The 14,881-nt window shown below is 42.7% G+C and overlaps 1 long non-coding RNA gene across 1 annotated transcript in view; it reads left to right on the top strand.

The window, feature by feature from the left end:
- The first annotated feature begins 259 nt into the window (after positions 1-259).
- Positions 260-14,881, top strand: part of LOC147758810 (uncharacterized) — a 29,669-nt gene continuing 15,047 nt past the window's right edge. The window contains exons 1-2 of the long non-coding RNA XR_015316221.1: positions 260-902; positions 12,831-13,595. This is a non-coding gene — a long non-coding RNA (uncharacterized LOC147758810). The remainder of the gene's footprint in view (positions 903-12,830; positions 13,596-14,881) is intronic.

The following is a 14,881-nucleotide window of genomic DNA, read 5'->3' as shown; positions in this document are numbered from 1 at the left end:
TTGACAAATAGTTCCTGATATATACTTGAATAAGAAATTTAATTATCATACTTTAGTGTCCAGTTAGAATATCTGGCTGTATCGAAATCCATTCCAGACTATCCTGTAAACGAGGAATATCAATACTTCGGTCCATTCGCTGTGTGGCGAGCGTTCTCTTGCGAAATTAATAACTATCCCTCTCTCTAACTAATTATTCTGCCGAGATCTCTGAACATCGGATCAAGGATTGGGCAGGATCTTGGCATTAACTAAACTGCATTTGTGAACGCCTAATCAAATTTGTTCTCCGCAGATGGCAACATTCGTGTACTTCATACAAATCACTACACAATCACAGTGTTACATTGAATTAGCATCGCAGAATGAGAACGCACGACCCACGATCCTCCGACGCGCGACGTTTCCGCCCAGATGAAAAATTTCGCTGATTCCATTGAATATCCGACCGTTAAGCTCACCGTTCCCAAGTGGCGTTCAAGGTTCTACCCAAGCATCCCGCAAAACACGTCGTATAGGTGCCCTATACGGCGTGTAAAGCGCTGATATTTACCATGTCAGCGGGATAAACTGCGTTTCCTAGCAATACGTATACATTTCGATGGCGTATTCTAGCGTGCGATCAGTCGTACGCTCATCAGTGAGTAAACGCGAAAACTCTGAGGACTAGATAAGCATGTTGAGCAGTGCGAGTAGGTAGAAAGGGTAGAAATGTTCAGGAGAATTTTCGAGTGTAGGAAGCTATGTGCAAAAATTTCAGTGAGATGGAAGGAAAAATAGAATACGCAAGATTTGGGAAAAACAGTTGAAAGAAATCTAGAATAATGATTTGGTGGACAAGTGGGATATGAAACAAGAAAAGAAACATGGCGGATACGTCGTTTAAAGTGGGGCTTTAGCAGGTAAGACATGTACATAAAGTTCGTTTGAATACATGCTTCTAGTTGGCGTCATTTTTACAAATGCGTGCTCGTTATTCTGCCATCTCTGCAGTCTTGACAAGCAGCACCCAACAGTAGAAGTTCTGGGAAGTTACCGCATGAAATTATTTAGAGTTCTATATCAAAATAACACAAATGTTAAAACGCAAACATAGTTCATTATATGTATCATTGCACAGAATGGTTGGCCGATCACCTCATGTGAAGCTAAGCATCGAATGCATTGAAGAGTTGCGAGGAATTGCGCACAATGGAAAAGCTACTTCGTAGTTGAAGTCATCGTGTTGTACTAAGTAGTATAAGACACTGTGAAATTGCAGCTCGGCTGATAATTGAACAAGAACGCAAACGACTAATTGAGATAGAACTTTACTTTTTATAGAGAAAAAGGCAGTAAAGAAGTTAAAAAGCTGTTCATAAGTAAAAGTTCTTTAAAACGCTATGTATACTTTAATTATACTTAATCGAAATTGATTAAATTTGGATTAGCTACAATAAAATGCTTATCTAAACAAGCTCTAAGTTGTACTCCTAGCACCGCCCATTTCAGCACAAAACAAATCAGTGCCCGATTTCAAACTTAGACCATCACGTGTTCTACCCCCTTGGCGGACATTAACACTACACTATCACGGGCATAGAAAACATTTTTAACTTGTTTTCAATACAGACTTTGTGATTCTTAATACGGATAGAATATTTTTTCTATCGCTTTTTTTCGTTACTTGTATTAGCTTTTTGGGAAAATGTTTTCTTTAGAGTTATAACAAAAAATTAGTACACTGAATAATAAGAAAAAAAAATCCAGTGTAAACAGTATGTAATAGACAATAGCTAACGTTTTGCTGTACCACATGGACCAGTAATCTTTCCAACGTGATAATTTCCTTTGTACGCAAAACTGTTAGACAAGCACAATCCGGTTCAATCAGGAGCAATTATGTCACGCGTGGAATCTTATCTTTTCATTTTTATCAAAGAAACTATAATATGTTATGCAATAGACAGAAGCGTGTTATAGCTAAGTTATATGGGGTCAGTAAAAAATCTCAAGAAACCCAGTAGAATGGATCAGCTTACACAGTTGACTTGCGTTTTCATAAGATCCCATTGGCAGTTTATTCGCTCTGGTACGATATCATCCATAAGGCGGTCTTCCTCAGTCGTATGTGCGTCTCTTACGCTGCCCATTTTGCCGAACCCGCTCTTTCATCAGTGTACCGTTAGGGTTCCTCACTTGGCTTATGCTGGCTTTAAAGTCACTAGATTTACTTATCTTTACCCGGAACGCACTCTACCATCCCTCTGGCTCGCGTAATGGTTTCTCGTACACTGGCCTTCGCGCACACTTTTGACAGTGCGCATACCACCGTTAAATGTTATTCAACGGTATCGGGGTGCTCAGCTTTCGTGGGCAGTACTTTGACGGCTTGCTAATGCTGTAGAGGATCTTATTTTTTTCTACTTTCACCAAATATGAGTTGATACTTTCGTAAGACTGTAGGGAATTGTAGGTGTTAAAAGTTTTATAACTATCAAATATTTTTCCTCACCACAAGCATAGCAGAGGCCTTCACTAAAGCACATAGATTACTTTTGTATGGTGTAACCATATCTTTTGCATATTCATTAGGTAAACGAAGCAACGCTTACCTCGGTACGCCATAGTCTTTTATGGCAAAAAAGCACATTGACAGAACATTTTTATTTTGTGTCTTCTTTATGTAGCACCTTCTCCTGACAGCGGGACGTGATACTTGCGTAGCTCTGACGCAAGCCCTCAGCAGGCCTTAACGCCTGCGGGTGTCCATATTCATAAACAACGTTACCCATCTTAACAATAAGATTTCCTGTGGCCAAACGTGAATGAACGAGATAAACAGACGAATAGGCACACATTCATCTTTTTACGTCCATCGTTCATACGTTCAGTCACAACTGTCGTTATCTGCAGAACTTATCTTGTGCAAAGGAGAACAACAGCGGCGACGGCTAGCAGCGGCTCCAGACAGTAAAACAAAGTGGGCGGGCGTTATTTAGCGCCGGTACAGCGGTGGCTGTGGCGGATGAATTTTGTCATCTTCCCTCTTTGCGGTAAGGTTAGGTTTTCTGGAGTAGCCATTAGCAACAGCAGTGCTAAGAACTCCAGGTCTATCATATACAGCTAACGGCACGACGGTGAGCCCGTAGTGGAACGCCCGAGTAAGACTTTGCTTTTCCCACGGGAACTCCGAGCATCAAATACATGTATGAGTCCCGGGGTACGTGTCCTCGGAGCAGTGTCGTCATGTCGACATACAGTAAGCAATCAGCTCGAACCTAAGCTGAACAAATAGAGGAAACGAAGCCACTACAGCAAGTATTTACTTAGACGCTCAAGAGTGTCTTTGCGATGGTCATCCTTGTTTTCGGCCTTTTCCGTTTGTGCGGCAACTTGTCGGTAACTTCTTCCTTCAATCAGTACTTTTGCTCGGCATGCTAGTTATTCAGATGGCACGAAAAGCGAAGCACAAGAAATACTGCAACTGGAATTGTCAGCACTAAAACGAGCCACCGGTAATGCCAACGCCGTGCATGATAGTAAAAGCTTTTGTGAACACATGTTGTTTCCACTGCTTAGCGAGATGATTTGAGGATACGTGTAATGTTAATCATGCGCCCGCGAAACACAGGCAAGGAGGAGGAGAATGGACGGTACTTGGTCAAGCTGAGTTGCTTGTAGCCCCTAGAGACGCGAGGTAAGCTACGTCAGGCAAGTTGGACAAGTAATCACAGCACCGCCCACCCATAGAAATGAAACCGCAAAACAATTTTTAGCCCTGAGATAGTTGGCGAGAGGGAGCCTCCGTTTTTTTTTATCCACGTGACATTACTCACTAACACTGCAGGTAGGCTCGGTAAATGCCATGCAAAGTCTGGAAAGCAATTTGTAAAATCAACGAGGGAATCCTCTGGCCGCGTGCTAGTATTGCTATAGCCTAAACAGAAAAGGTCGCTAAATGAACCTAAGCCTAGGCGAATCTAGTTGGTTTTTTGCCGTATCCCGGTAACGCGAAAAATATTTAGCAGAAGAAGCTTGTACCTGAAGTGGATACACCAGCTGTTATGTTCTGCAACACCTTTTTCTGTTGACTTTGTTTTCCCACTAGAACTCTGTTGGTTGAAATCGGCTGAAGTGGAATATGCTGACTCAGTACACAATATAAGTAGACAGGCAAATCTTTTCAGAGGGACAAAATACTGGAAAATTGAAGCTGACGTTGAAATCACAGGAGCAATAATAGATAGAACTTAAGGGCGGTAAATTACCCTGCTGACCGACAGACTTTGCCACCAGAGAATTCCGTCGTTTGGCAAATCGGACATGTATTCCTAATTCAACAAGGCTTCCATTTTAGGTGACCAGTTTAAGGACTTGTCGATGAAATAGTTAACTGTAGTAACAGATTTATTCATACTCGAATATCCACACCTGCTATTCGTGACTAGTTAGTTAACAAAAGCGAAAATACATATATTCATTTCCTTGGAATCTTCACCAAAGCCATCGTTAACATACATGCGAAATACTGGCAGGTAATTTTCAGCGATTGCTTTTTTTTTAGTGGAAAGTGTACCGTAACTGGTCAAATGAGGCGCAGCCGCGCTAAGTTAGCTTTATAACCATAGAACTTTGTTTACTTTTTCCGCTTTTTGGTCATCGTTGAGAGAAGCAGAAACTACGTTACAACCATGTCCAAGCCACTTGCTTCTAACTACCGCAAGAACAAGCTTGCGCCATAGACAAGGCTGACCATTCAATATCAAATCAGCAATGTTCAGTGTTCAGCAATTCAGTGTTTTGATTTTTGACGTTTTTCAACTTACGCCATCTCCTAGCTGTTTTACTCAGCTACTTATGCCTTATTCTTCGCGTACAACTGTCATCACGACCATCTGTACGGCATCAATGGTGCTATCCGCTTACGCGCGTAACCGACGCCCACGCGAACAACGACGGTGGTTCCACTCTATTTTTCTTCTGTCATCCGATGGCCCCTATAGCCTAAAAGAACTGAGACGTTACTATCGAAGACAGCTAACACTTCTGTTACTGGTGACTGGACAGGCACTATAAATGCGTGTGGTCCTATTTTCTCATCGTGTTCGTCATCTACAGGCTGCCATCGTCGTCCTTTTCTCTTTTTCATTGGTGCCCTCATATCCAACTTCTGTTTCGTCCTCTTCTGCCTTAGTCGTTCTCATTTCCCTCGACAGCCCCCAGCCTTTCATTTTCATACAATAAGAGGAGACGGTACAGAGAGACGAAATAGTGCACTGGCAGGGAACGAGGGAACCCGACATCCTCCCTTCCTCTCTATCGTCGACAAGCGCCCGTATTCTTGGCACCCATTATGCCGAAATGAGAAGGAACATCAAAATTCGGATTCGTTTGACCGGCTGGCGCAACGGAGGCGCACTGGAGAAGCGTCAATGGTGCACGGCATAACGGGCCCGTCATACCCTCCTGGTACTGCTGCTAGTACTATACGCAATGGCACAAAGTGCCCTTCAGCTTTACTCACAAACCCGTGCTCCTTCTCTGGATCTCACTACATAGGGGCTGTATTCGCTCTTTCCTCATTGCCGCCGCAGCCGTCGTCTAGCGGCAACAACTGAAACATCGATGAGTTGAGGGGGGGGGGGACCGTTCAAACGGCTTCTCACTCCACGACAAAGGAAAGCCGCTAGCGTATACGCGAGGTACACATATCCGAAAACACCAGTAGCAATAGCAGCGCCAGCCGCTTTTGGCACTTACTCGTTCGTCATCGTCGTTTTCTCTCTTTATTTCTTTCTGTTGTTCACTCTTTTGCATGCGCATACAACTACTAACACAACTGCCGCTACCGCGTAGTATCGAACGGATATTCTCAATCGCAATGGAGTGAGACGCACTGTTGGCCCTACGTTGCCTCGCTATCCATTCTCTGATGCCCTCGGCAAAAGCCTTGCTGAGCTGAAGCTCTACCAAAATTACCCAAAGGCCACTCTACCAAGAACTTCCTAATTTTACCCCTGATGCCGCTAGCAATCTCCTGCTTCGTCTTGCTCCTTTTTTCCACCACCCTAAAAAGGACAGCAGCGCCATTGGTTCAGGGAAGATCGCGTCAGCGGCACACAACCGCGTCGCTCCAATTTACTGCCATTCCCTAGGTTTTACTTACCCCATTACAATTCTGTTACTTCTCTTGCTAGCAAGAGAGCAGCATCGGCCACCAGTAGCGTATCTTGCTATTACAAACGCTCTCCTGCCCACTCTACAGCACAACGCCTTCTATTTCTATCCTTTCGTCGCACTGCTGTCGCCGCTTTCGCCACTAGCAGCACTGCCAACGTTATTGGCGTCTTTAACATCGCTTGCGGTACCACCACCAATGGAAAATAGGAAAGCCGACGACGCCTACAGCAATGCACCAGCAGAGGCAAAAACAGTCATAGCGCATGACGACGCTGGATATTAGAAAGGAAAAAACGAAAAAGGATCGTATGGATGGCAGTTAGGTAGTGCGGCGGTGGCAGTGTCGGCGGCAACCGCGGCGCGGCCGACAGGCCTAGTGACTAGGCCTGGCGCCTGCGTTTTGATGTCCTCATCGGGAGCCGTTTCGCTATGTATTGGATGCATTGAAGCGTTCGCTTCGAAGACGAAACGGGAAGGACTGAACGAGGGATGGAAACTGGCTTTAGGGGGTGCGCAGAAGAGTCCGTCGGAACGAGAATATAGCTATAGGAAAATGGAATAGAAAGAGAGAGATTTGTAAGGTTTAGGGCATAGCTTCTAGCTGCCCCTAGCCCCGGCTTTAACCGACTAAGAGTATTGTGAGAGTTCATGACAAGGATGTAAGCCGACTCGTTGTCTAACTGAAGGGCAGATTAGAGGAAAGAGTTGAAACAGTGAAACAATGCAAAAAAGAAACAGAGAGTGTGGTGCGCCGTTCGGGGAGACGGAATAACGCCAGCGCGCGGCGCTTAAGCCCTACGGCCACTCTAGTGCATGGAAGGGAAAAACCTCCAACGACCTCGTTATTCTCGAAGGCCACACGTCTTATCTCGTCATTGGTGGGCATTCCGCCTTCCTTTGTGGACGATGGCGCTTGCCCCGATGGGCGGTAGGAACGCGATGCCATGCGGGAATAGGCAGGCTTCGGGCAGTGGGTGCTAATTGGCGCCGCTACACGAACTCTGGATGACGAAAGTTGAGCGAACGACCGACCTGGACTGATTGTGGAAACTAACAGGGACACAACCGAAAATTATGAGCGTGTATAAAAGTCGAATGTTATGTCAGATCTCGGACTCGCCCCGAGGGCCGTTTAGAGTTGGTTGCGTACTTACTTGTCGTTTGCCCAGCCACGAAAAGATAATCGGGCGAGTCGGCTCGCATTGAACATCGGGAAGATTTGGGGCTAGTTAGCGACTGAGCAAATTAGAAACGTTCAGCCACCTAGTGGCTGTCATCCTCGAAGTTACTTTCAGCTAAAATTAAAGATATCTTATCGTTCGTGCATGTCAAGGGTAAACGTCCCATGATCCACTGCACATATTCAAAGAGACAAGCAACGTATTTGTTTTACTGTTGCCCAACGCAAGATTTCTATTCACTCTTCATTTATATATTTAAGCTTCAACTTCTGGACTGGAACTGAAGTGATGATTAGCGTTTTTTTACTGTTCATTAAAGCTAGAAGTGTATTAATTAGCTGACACAGATATGTTAGTTGATCGAGCCATTCAAGAGTGAACTAAAACACATCCACCGCACCTAATTAAAATATGAATGGTTATATTTCAACTGACCAAATGAAGTTTTTGTCTTTTTGTGTGATTTTTATTACCAGATTCAGTCAGTCGATAGTTCGTCATATTAAGAAAGAGTTTATAATTGTTGGAAAAAAGCTGACTTGCCATTTAAGCACATATGAATCCAACTGACGGCTGGTCTGGTTCTAATTGTGACCTCCAGTAATCATAGCTCTAAGCTAACTGTTGTCCTAACTATGGACCTACTTCTACCTACCCATATATTACTAAATGGTTGTAATTTCTTTCCAGACTGTGTCGTGTGTCCCTCTTATCTGCAAATGGACAACGCTTTTACGTTTAAGGACATTCCTTTACTCAGCCTCATTTTGCCATGTATTGTAGGCCATTTAGAGATACAGAGCGATTCCTGACACCTACATATGAAAAGGATTTACATGTTCTTCTTTAGTTTCACATGATTTCGCTATATTAGCCCAATATACCTATCAGATGCCAGTACTGTTACGATGTAACTTTTATTTCGTCTTCTATATTGTTATCTCACAATAGATGTAGGTAGTCCCTAAAAACATCGGAACATAGAGTAGCCTAGCACTAGGGAACTTGTAGTACGTCAAAACAAGATGGTGAATATCTGTGCTGATGACGTAAGACATTTTCGGTGTTTTCTCGAAGATAGGCTTTGTTGTCGTTGCTCTAATCTCATAGTAATAGGCCGGCACTTAGGGACGAAAGGCCTATATATTATCAGTGCGAGGCTTTTGTGCAACTTACGTCCCCCTGCTAAGCATGGCAAGGTAGACGCTTAAGACAGAAAACGAGATGTTCCCTGAAACAGTTACATTTCTTTAGCTAGAAACGTAAGGCTAACAACGGAACTGCAGGTATAAAGGACCCTTTTGTTATAATGCTTATTTGACAATTGCATTAAAACGCTTGACTACTGCAAGCGTCAACTAGGATAAATGCTTTTCAAAAAACATAGGGGAACAATAACGTAATGTGAGGTGTCCACAATTTAAGCTCGAGTGTGTTTATTACTAGTTCATACACGGCAGAACTGTGGTCGCAATTTTTAGTTACCATTCTTTGTAAGATTAAACGGTTGAGGCAGAAACTTCTGCTTTGGTCTAAACAAAGATAGTCTAGAAAAATTATTTAAATAGTAAAATAGAGTTGCTTTAATTATATTGCGGCTCGTAATAGCTCAGTAAGTTAAAAGCCTAAACATGTAAGTTTGCATACCTAACCCAGAAGTTTTTCTAATGGCCTTTTTTAAGAAGTGAATGACATTCGAAGGACGTAGAACGCTGTTAACGAAAAAGCACAACATCATTCAGTCTATCATTTCATGCCAGGTGTTTAGCCCCAGCTTTTATTAAACCATTCTTTATACAACGAATCAATTTGAGCGGAGCTTCTAACTGGATTTCAGTTTCTGTTCAGTATTCGCTTACTATATATATATATATATATATATATATATATATATATATATATATATAATTAACATTCAACTAATCATGTATAATGGTAGAAAGAAAGTACGTACTATTTCGTGTATTATTACTTGAAGCTAAACGCCAAAAGTGTTTCAGAGATTAATCTGTATGTTAGTGAAGGTGGCCTATGAAGATATTATCCTGCTGTGCCATTTGGTTTCACTAAATTTCACAGGAAATAGAATTATCATTAGAAGCACCATTATGTAGAAATGAGTTCTTTCCTCTAACACTCCGCTACATGAAAGGACAATCTATGTTTTGGATTTGAACTGATTAAACAAGTGTTTTATTAACATGAGGAGCAGTGTGTGGCATAGGACATCTTCTAAGTTAAGGTCTTCACAACGAAGTCGCTTTTTCTCCTGTTGATGCTGTGTACTCCGCGATTCGAAAACGTCTCTTCTTTATCTATTTTCAACAAAATCATACAGTTATAATATAAAGCGATTTGATTTCCAGCAAAACTACAACGTTGGTTTGTATTAACCAGGACGAAATGTAGATTCAAAACTATCTACAAAGTCGCGCGTATGTGCGCTATTGTCTTAGATTAGACAGGGTAATAGGAAGCTATATGGGCCAAAATATATAACGCCATTGTTAGGAATAACCGGTGCTACGATGAATAAAAGCATTATACCAGCATACTTTTTTACAGGGTAAGTTGAAGTTTTTCTACAGAGGTAAGTTCGAGACGGATGAGACTGTTCAGGATCTCTATACACAGCCTTCCAGAAAACCAAGCATCGAGAGCAAAACAAGACATCGACGACTTTAACCAGTCAAGAAGGCGTTCTTCGCTATGGTGACGCATTCTGAAAATCTGCAAAATAAACAGACAAGTGGGCTTGGTACTAGAAAATCAAGTGTTTATCTTCAGAAGATAGAGGTACACATTTAAAGATTTTATAAATAGAAAGATCACATTCTAATGATGATCCATGCTAGATACTACGAACCGAAGAGAATAATCTCATGAATAGTACCTACAAAAATGTGAGCTGAAAATCGACATATTACATGGAAACTTCACAGAAGTTTACTCGGCGCTACGATATGGTATGGCATTTGAAGCAAAAGATTAACTGGAAATTTCAGTAGAATGACTGGTGCCAATTACTGACATTCATTACAAGAATTTCTTTTACGACGCCTTTGGTGTAGAGGGTAAATTTGATTGTCAAGAGGCCGGACCACCTGCGTAGTAGCATCGTGGTATAAGAGCTCACTTCGATGAGAACCTTCCAAACAGATGGGGAATACCATAAAATCCATTATCCCTTGCCCGAACCGTCAAAGGCTTCTCCTTGCAGGAAGACCTTCGAAAAATCTACGCCAGAAAATTAACGGCACTCAATGATTTTCAAGCCGTAATCGAACAAGAATACTCGTCAACAACAGACAGAATGTTTGTTGAAATGTATAGATCAATAGCCCAAACTGACAAAAACAACAACAATTTTAAATATCTACGATAGGAGGAAGATTTACAAATTTTATATAGATTCTTTTGTAATTTAAATATCAATTGTACGTGACTAGCTATAATCAGTCAGACTGTGGTGCTTCCTGGAATAGTCTGTATTATGTAACCGAAATGGGCATTATTTTTCGAGAAACACACGCAACTTGTCCATATACTTTTACAAGGTGGATATGTGTCATATGGATCAGATGCAGGTTCATTCTATGTCAAGCCAGTCATTCGACTGAAAGGGATGAAAGGAAAATGTCCTTCACCATAGAAAGGATTGTGATGATTATGGCCAGGAAAACCGATGCTTTTTAATCGTTTGACATGCCAGCTTAGGCAGGTTAAAAGGTGATTTATCTAGCAGAAGCCCACGCGAAGCTCCGCTATGTAGCGTAAAGCTGGCGTATGAATAATTTACGTCCTTGCAAATATGCGAGTTGCGTTTCGTTCGAACGGTAAGAAAAAATAGTAACAACGTGTGCACCGTTCTCCGAAGTCAATTGAGCCGAGCCTAACTATCGTGCCCACCCATGAATCCGGTATCAGGAATTATTTACAGTGAATTCTGATCCATGGTTATGATTATGGTCCACAATGTTGTACACAGACAATACAAAGTTTATGTTATTCAAGTGGTAATTACAGTTCAATAGCATAGGGCGGGCTCTTTGTGGACTAATCCTGCCGCGTACCGTGAAAACAAATTGCCAATAATGTCACAAATACCTATTTCCGTAGTATTTATGGGTACACCACTATGCAGTCTATTTGTTTTTATTCCGAAGAGGCTACTAAATGAGTTGCTGTTACATAATTTGCGGAGCATCTGTGAATCAGTGTTTTTGTAGAGAGACGCAGTGTTTTGCAGCTAAATAGACTGGCAGGGGACATTACATTGTTGCGCTGCTCGTTTCAAACAATTGCCTTCAAAACTTTGTACAGCAGTATTTATACTTTTGCTGTGGAATGGAGGCTGTACTTATCAGCAATACAACCATTTGGAACAGTTGAAGCGTCCAAGATAATGTGAGAGTTCTTTTGTAAGTTAAAGGTTCATAATATAAGATTGCTTAGTTATAATGCTGCTATTGAGCATTCAACGCCATCGCCTCTGAACTTGAGATCCACACCAAAGTTTTTATATCTCTGTATACGCACGTCTAATTAACACCTAGAAGATAAATGGTATCAGCCGGGATAGCATTAATAGCGGTCCGTTTCACTGTAGATAATGTCGATCTATTTTCCCTCGCTCAGAATGCATCTAAGTCAATCGCCTCCGGGACGGTAAGTTCATTTTTGTCCTTGTTTATTACGGTATAAATTTTTACATCATCGACATATACTTCACCTCTGACATTTATTTCATATGTCGAATATATTGTTTTTTTTTAAGTGATATTTTTTATCAATAAAATTGCCAAGCTTTCTTTTAAAAGCATGTGGCATTTTACTGACAATAGCGGTATGTGTGGGAGAAAATACCATACGATACTTTAGCATTCCACGCATACATCTATATGCGTTGCGATTAAGCAAATATATACTCTGAGCCCACTTAGTTCCTTCATTTTCACCGTACAGTTAGCGTCGACGGCATCTGGGTTCAAATACACTGGAAATTGAGTAGCCCATAGAGCTCCATATTGCTCTAACCCACTCAGCGCTTAGAATGGTCATATAATATAACTCAACCTAGCAATTTTTAAAAAACGTAACTTACTTTCAGTTTTCCATCAAAATGTAGCATTGAATAGGCGAGACTATGTTAAAAAAAAAAGAGCTAGTTATTGTTGCGTTTTCATGCTTTAAGAAAAGTTCAATAAAATGTAAAGAAAAACATTTAGCTGTCTCATACAGCCTCACCTTTTCAAATTCGAGGAAAAATCTGGTAACACAATCTGCACTACATTTTTGACGCGTTTACGTCTAAAAAAGACTAGAAATTTGATAGTATTAAAATTATAAGCTAACGTTTTTTTGCGATGAAGAACACAATGGCCTATATAGACCCATCTTCTCCTATATATAGAAATTGGACGACCATCTGATCTAGCAGCAAAACGTGTAAACTGCCAATATTGTGTGTTCGCTTATGTTTAATAGATGCGGCATTCGGTTATGGCGCCCTCGTTGCCGCTCTCATCACCGCTGTGCCATTCAGGCCGATGGGGTCCAGGAGGCTTAGCGATAGTGATATTGATCTCTGCTGACAGCGCGGGGATTGCAAAAGAGACCGAGTGGAAATTGCGGGGCAGATCTGAGGGAGGAAACCGGGGTCCGAACTACCCCAGCGGCGTCCCTTTACTATAATAATGATGGATGACCGTGGGCTCTCAGAACGACTGCGGGACAAGTCAGCGGCTGATTGGGCTGCAATAGCTCGCCACCAGTAAGTCAACGGCGACATAAACAGCAAGGGGTACACCAGTCATAGAGTCGTATAAGCAGCACCGTTTGCGGCGGTGCCAGCGGCCAAGAACAGCAGCAGCAGCAGCGTCGACGGAAGCACACGAGATCCTTCGTTCGCTTTTATTAATCCAGCATGGGCATCTTGATGACCCCAGAAAGCAAGCAAACCGGGAAGTGAAGCCACGATCCAATAGGCAAGGAGTAAGAGGACATCGTAAATAGGTTACGCCTAGTCGTAGACCCCTTTATTCCCTTTCCTACCGTGCCCTCTACTTGCCTTTGTGCCCTTCTCTGTAAAACTGCATTGACCAAGATCAGCCGAAGCCGAGACACGAACCGGTTGAGGTACAGGATCAACATCAAAACATGACACAGTGACTGGTGACTGTAGGGCGTATCATCCTCTTCTTCTCGACCTAACCATCTACCTTCATCCCAGTTTCGAATAGATCGCGTTTCGTAAGTGCACTTGTAACCACTGTATTAACTTACTGATTACACGCTAATCTTATAGCATCCTCAGAGCTTCTGTAGTTGCCCACACGAAAAGCATATGACGTATTTTTCTGGCTATGATGACTTATAGCTGTCTTAGGAATTGTGTGATTTACGTCGGAAGACTTAAAAATGACCATAATCAATTCAAAGCTAACACTTTGTAGCTCCAAGCCACTGATGTATCACAGCGATAAAAATGTGTTACACAAAGACTTTGCTACGGTTAGATATTTGGCCGAGAACACAAAGAAAAATCGATGGTTGAAGCTCTGCTGATTTAGTATTATTTTTCGGTGACAAGCATATGCGATTTAGATAGAGAGCCCTTGCCGATAGCGTTTGTGCGATTTAGATAGAGAGCCCTTGCCGATGGCGTTTGTATAATAAACACTGAAAACAAGTATACAAGCACAGTATGCTTAATCGAAATGACGGATTACATAGTTCCGATCGCATTTACCATATTGATGGTTATTCCTCTTCGCCTAGCCATTCTGATTATCGCGCAACATGTAAACTAGTCTACCCTGTAAGTTTTAAATAGCGCATAGAGCCGAACTAAATAGGTAGCACGCTACATATGCGAGTATGAATGAAAAGACCGATAGCCAGCCACAGGCTACTTCCTCAACGCGAGTCGCCGGGTCGTCGGTCGAATATGAAAAAAAAGCCAGTCAGGTCTGTCACTTTACTTTCCAATGTACTTTTCTACTCTGTTTTGTTCTTTACGTCACCCTCCTATTCTGCAAGCCCTTCCTCAACACCGACTGCTTCTTCTACAAGAGCTATGCCTCCCGGTCGACTTCTCTTGCCTTTGGTGGTCAGTCGCTAGCCGGCAGGGTACAGGAAAAAGCAACGCCAGCACAGCAACTGCCCAACGGCCAGGCAGCTAGTTAGGCGGGACGGCCAAGCTTGGCGACGTAATGAAAAAGACCACTTTTGGCGGATGAGGCGCGCTGCCCTAATCGTGATGGTCCAATAGCGTGGCCCAACGCGATCCTGCTCCCGTGGCAGGGAGTCTAGCCCGTCCACTCAGCTTCTCGGCTGGGTGGCAGCAACAGGGCGCCCACCAAGCAAAGGGGCCCTGTTCGATCTGCTTCGCCGGCCAGGAAAAATGATGTGCCGTTGTCGTTTACACTACGACGCTGTATGCTGCTGCATCAGTAAGGAGCGGGTGAGGAAGAACATCCAGAAGGAGCACGAATGAAGACTGGCAGAACAGCCCAAAAACTCGGAGACTGCCCCCG

The sequence above is a fragment of the Varroa destructor genome, unplaced genomic scaffold (genome assembly GCF_002443255.2).
Source record: "Varroa destructor unplaced genomic scaffold, Vdes_3.0 BEIS01000001.1, whole genome shotgun sequence".
NCBI classification, from domain to species: Eukaryota; Metazoa; Arthropoda; class Arachnida; order Mesostigmata; family Varroidae; genus Varroa; species Varroa destructor.
This window is presented reverse-complemented; position numbering and strand designations above follow the sequence as displayed.